The sequence below is a fragment of the Falco rusticolus genome, chromosome 3 (genome assembly GCF_015220075.1).
Source record: "Falco rusticolus isolate bFalRus1 chromosome 3, bFalRus1.pri, whole genome shotgun sequence".
NCBI classification, from domain to species: domain Eukaryota; kingdom Metazoa; phylum Chordata; class Aves; order Falconiformes; family Falconidae; genus Falco; species Falco rusticolus.
The window spans coordinates 17223274-17229273 of record NC_051189.1 but is presented as its reverse complement, the minus strand read 5'-3'; positions in this window follow the sequence as shown (position 1 = coordinate 17229273).

Here is a 6000-nt window from a genome sequence, read left to right as displayed (position 1 = left end):
CACCCGCATCCTTGGGGGCATCGAACACGGCATAGCCGCCATCAAAAGGGGTGGTTATCCCGCTGTATTCAGCGCTGGTGCGGCCTCACCTCGAGCGCCGTGGGCAGTTCTGGGCCCCACCGATTAAGAAGGGTGTGAGGGTCCTTGAACGTGTTCAGAGAAGGGCAACAAAGCTGATGAAAGGGCTGGAAGGAATGTCCCATGAGGAGCAGCTAAGGACTCTGGGCTTGTGTAGTTTGAGGAAAAGGAGGCTGAGGGGCGACCTTATCGCTCTCTACAGCTTCCTGAGGAGGGGACGTGGAGAGGGAGGTGCTGATCTCTTCTCCCTGGGATCCAGTGATAGGACTCATGGGAATGGTTCGAAGCGGCACCAGGGGAGGTTCAGACTGGACATTAGGAAGCGTTTCTGTACCGAGAGAGTGGCCAAACACTGGAACAGGCTTCCTAGAGAGGTGGGGTCGGTGTTTAAGAGGCATTTGGACAATGCCCTTAACATTGTGCTTTAAGTAAGCCCTGAATTGGTCAGACAGTTCAACTAGATGATCATTGTAGATCCCTTCCAACTGAAACAGTTTATTCTATTCTACTCTATTCTATAATATATAACATAACGCAATATTTACTGAGACTTGCTTTTCTTTGACCTTATCACAAATTCATCTGTTCCTGCTGTATATAACTCTATTGTGCATGTATAAAAACTAGGGAAAGTTCTTTTCAAAGCCCCTGAAGTCCATAAATGCAGACAATTTTCTTTCCTTGACATATAAATGAGATTCTTGCAGTGACTGCCTTTATGCAACTGCTTAGACGCAATGCAGTAGTGATTGAACTCAGCATCTTTCTTAACATACCTGTCCCCTCACTTCTTTTATATGTGACTAATGGTGTCACTGTTCTTCCTGCCACCCACAATTTCTAAACCGGGTGTCATTTGTTTATTCCTTTTTTGGAGCACTTCCTTTTCACCATCATCTTCATTAATATAAAATTTCTCATCCTCAGCTTCACAGCCCTGCAGGATGCCCCATTAAGCTTCCTTTCCCCCTTCTTCCTACATTAAGCATCCCAATTCTTTTGTGTCTTTTCATTCTCACAGTCCAAGACTCAGTATTGAATCTTAAAGAAGAAACTCCGCCATCACACCAGGGCCTTTCTCTGATGACCTGCTCCACTCACGCTTCTGGCCCGCAGCATTAAAGGAACAGCTAAATTTAGAAATATCTTTTGGCTTGCATGCATCATCAGCCAGACACATGTGCGGGCAATAATATGTAAATTGATGTTTTATGTGGCTACAAATATTTTAAGAACAGCAGTTCACCCTTGAATTATTTTGATGTTGTGCTTGACATGTCGTTATTTGTGCTAGTTCTGGAGGAGGGAAGATGGTGAGGGGGAGTGAAACCTACTGTCAATATTTTTCCTGTGAATGTTTGTGGCATCTTTACCATTAACTGTCTTAAAACACTTTTAATTTTGAGTAATCACTTTACTGTGCATAGTGGGCTGCAAGGAATAGTATACCTTCATGCAGATTTGATTAATTATTATGAAACTCAGAAGCTTATTTTTGTAGTGTAGTGGAATCAGACTCACTGGTTCTATGAATTTCCTTGCCCTGGCCTATATTCTAACATTGGACTTTCACTGCCAGGTTTTTTTGTGGACTCTTATCAAAATCAGTAAGATCCCGTTAATGTGCCATTGTTCAGACTTAAGTTTTTGATGTCATGGAAGGATTCATTAGCACCTCAAATGAATTCAAACGAAGAAGAGGAATGTTGGTTGTGTGTGAAAATGAGGCTGTTAAACAAACAGGAACTAAGGTAAAACTTTTAGGACACCCCTGTGGGGAAAGAAAACAATTTTCTCAGCCTTTGCTGTGGAAGTTCAGTTTTACAGATTCTAAATTTGTGGAACATGCTCCTACTTGTTTACTGTCAGAAATACCCCATAAATTAGTTCACTTGAAATCTCTTCTTCCATTAACTGCCATGAATCTCCAGTGTCCAAGTCAGTGATACCATATTAGCAGCTCAAATGGCTTAAAAGCAATCTGAAAATGTGGTATTTTATACAAATTTAGTCTTTCTACTTCAAGTGGTTTTCTACCTATTTCTGGGAAAGCAAAAGAGGAACTTGAATATGTTACATTACAGTACCTGTGGCACAGGTGAAGCTGCCAGGTGATACTCCGCAATAATTTTATGCACAGTAAGTTAAGGTTAGCCTCATGTTACAATGGAGAAAGACCAGCCTTCTCCATTCAGTCACCTCAGGCTGAGGCTGTTCCATACAATTCTGTTCAGATCCTGGGTGAGTGGTGGAGATACAGGAGCAAGGAGGATTACAGCCTGGGGTCTTTCAGACCCCAGTACAAGCCTGCAGCAGATGAGACGCAGAAGAGGCTGGACAAGGACTTAAAAAGATGCAGAAGCTTGTGTGGGGCATATCTAAAGGTGTCCAGTGCAGACAGGTTACTCCACTCTTATGAAACCAGGTAACAAGCCAGTGTGGACACAGCTACCACCACACCCCTCAGATGTGTTTCTATCCCCAGCCTGCAAAGCCCAAACAGTCCGCGCCACTGCAGAGCGCTGCGCCGGTACCTGCATCCATCAGCCATCCACCAGTGGCTGGAGACACCATCTTGAAGCCTCGGAGCCCAGCCACTTGGGAGCCACCGTGCATGTTCCTCTGCCTTTGTTTTATTTTAAAAGCAAGTATAGCCTTACTACAAGTTTAGTTTTCTCTCATGTCAACAATCCACAGATGTCACAGTTTCTGCAACACCTGGTAAGTTAACAAAGAAGAAGGGTGAGAGGCATTGTTCAGATCTCTGTGCAGCCATTGCGCTGGCCTGGAGACATCTGTCTCTATCAAGGGCATCTGTCAAGGAACCACACCACACCAGGAGGTATCAAAGCTGCAGCTGCAACCCTCACATCCTTCCCCCAGGAAACACATGCCAGCCTGGAACTGGCTCCAGCAGACAAAGCAAGTGCTAGGAATGGAAGAAGACATTAACACAAAATCCTGCCCTGGTGAATTCAGTTGCAAAATTCTCATTACTTGAGGGGACCAAGGTGTTACACCTTGCACGCAGCTATGGGAGTGTTCTTCTTAAAACGACAAGGAGAGGAAAGAAATCACTTTCCATAGCCCATTATGAGATAAATTAATCCTAAAAATCTTCTGGCTCCTACCTCTTGATGTAACTGCTTGCTTAAGCTAATCTTCCTGCTTCAGGTAAGTGAAGATTAAAGAGGATGGTAAAAAGCAGCTAATAGCTAAGGAAGGAGGTTTTCTTTCTCCTCCTGCTTTCAGTTCAGCTTATTTCATTACTTTTTTTATGATCTCTAATGATGTCTGAACACACATGGAAGTGGGGGTCACTTAGGAAACAGCGAATTGTTACTTGCCGTGACCAACCACCTCTCTGCATACGCAGCAGCAGAGGTGATAATGTGTCCCAGAATGGGAACTATATGGACTTACCTGGTGGAATATTACTTTTCAGGGACAGAGAATTGAGAACATGAGGTTTCACAGGGCTAACTGCCTAAATAATGTGAAAACTAGATGAGTGTGAAAACAGCCTGAATAAGAAATTGTGCAGAGGCAAGGAGAATAACTGACTGCCTCTCTAACATAACAGTGAAAAGCTGCCAGGTATTTGGTGCTAGAAAGCAACAGTTAGGGTATTAAACTTTGTAGCAGTGGCTGGTTAGAGGCAAAACCAGCTCTGTGAAACACAACATTTACTGTTGTATTCTGAACGTTTGGCGGAATGGAGAACAATTTCATACTTATCATGTGCAGCTACTTAGTGTACAGTTACCATGTAAAGCAGACATCTTTCTGGGAAATGAAGGGTGAAATCTCTCTCCACATAAATCACTGGGAATTTTTCTTTCAACTTCAATGAAGCAATCCGAAGACATCAAGAGATGAAAAAAAATTAGCATAATCAGCTCATGTTGTTTAATCCCCCTAGTCCAGCCCAGGAACATTCTCTGTGTGTTATTGGTTAACACTTTTATCCCAGACAGGTTTATATGACCTTTAATTTCCCTATTCCACCAACTGTCGTAACTGTCAGACAGCTGACAATGTGTATCTTGGATTTTATAGAAAGGTGCACTGCACACAATATATTTTAGAAGTATAGTTATATTAAGTATAATAGAGAAAGGAGAGCACAGAGAAATATGGGAGCTACAAAAGAAAATGCTTTTAAATCTGCTTATTTTATACAGGTATAGTACACACGTATTTTTTATTCCTTCCTTTACAAAAAAAGCTGCTAAGATCTGATAGTGACTGAAGCGATGGCCAGGACGGAGATCAGTGATGGATGACAGACCGAAGAACACAACAGGAGAAGGAGGGCTTGTAGTAGGAGATCTATCAGAAAACTAAGGAATCTGTCAAAAGCTGTGATGTTTCCAACAGACAGCATGAGCACTGAAGCTCAGGACTACCGCAGGTAAGAAAATCAGCTTCTCTTCAGCAAGTATTTATGTCTCGCTTAAGTAATGCTTGGCATCGTCACTATAGTGTTTATGTCTGAGACGTAAAGTCCCCTCGGACTTGATTTCAAATAAAAGAGCTGCAAATTCTATCCCTCAGTTCACTGTTTCCACTGAGTAAGGTGAAATCACCCACAGAGAGCTTCCATCTGAAATGAACTGTATATGTAGTTTGCAGGCTGTGCAGTGCATGCCACAGCATTACTAGAACAGAAATTTGGTACAGATTACTGATATTAATTAAATGTTTGCCGTTACAGTAGAAGAAAGCAAGTTAAATGGCAGTTACTCCTATAATTTTTTCTTTAGAGCTGAAAAAAACCATTTGGATTTAGATACTTCTGCTTGATTTTGTGTCATTGAACAGAAATAATGCCAATTCTGTAGAAACTTTCCCCCTTTGTCATGGACTCAGCTGGTTTCCTTAATTCCACTGTGCTCAACAATATGACAGCAGCTGATAATTTGGCCTTATGACCAAATGTTATTGCATTATATAAAATCTGGATGTTACTCCAATACACAAAATCTGAAAGAGGAAAAGGTAAAACAGTGTATTATGCCAATTGCTGAGACAAAAATCCTAACAGAAATGGAATATTGATTAAATTGGGCAACATAACTTGGTGGAAACAGGAACGGGTGGCTCAAAATGGCTCTAGGAAGGCTAAACAAAGATGAAACAATACCAACACTATAGGTGGTCCCTGTATAACAGACTCTGGGCAATGGCTACAATTATTTTGTATTTGCTAGAGATTATTTTGGCTTTGGAATACGCAAAGTTCTCACACACATGCACATACCTAGGAATCATTTTTCACTGGCACATTTATAATTCTTACAGATGTTCTCTTCCAACACAGAAAGAAAAACATTCCAGTTATTACATTTTCTATTTTTGAACTGGCTTCTGGAGAAAAACAACAAAAAAGCAAACAAAGTGCTACAAAAATCTGCAGCAGAGAGACAGAATGATAATGGGCTGGGCCACTCAGCCCTTGATAGTCAGATGCGTTACTCTGAGGTCTAATATATCCAAGCTCTTTCCATGGCTTTCTTCCCCTCCTCCCACAATCACCAACAGCATGCATGGTTAAGAGTATGAGCCAGCCAGATCATATGACACCTTTTTTTTTTTTTTTCCCTGGGAAGAGCATCATCAAAAGGATTACAGGGGTTTTTCAGGGTCAAAGTTTTTTTATTCCTCTATTTTGCTTTTGTTGAAAAGTCCAATTCCGACTCCAAGAAGCATTCCTTCCAGGTGAAAAAGATAATGCAAAAGTTACTGAGGCTCTTAGCTTCTATAGTTACAATCTTTACTCTATGTGAACTGCAAGTTTGGGGACATATATAGTGAAAAGCTGTGTAATCAAGTTTTCAAAGGATGTTCAACACTGTTCAGTAAGGGGCATCTGGCTTTACCCTTGCTTCTTGTGCATGATCCCTTCCTCTTCCTTAGGCC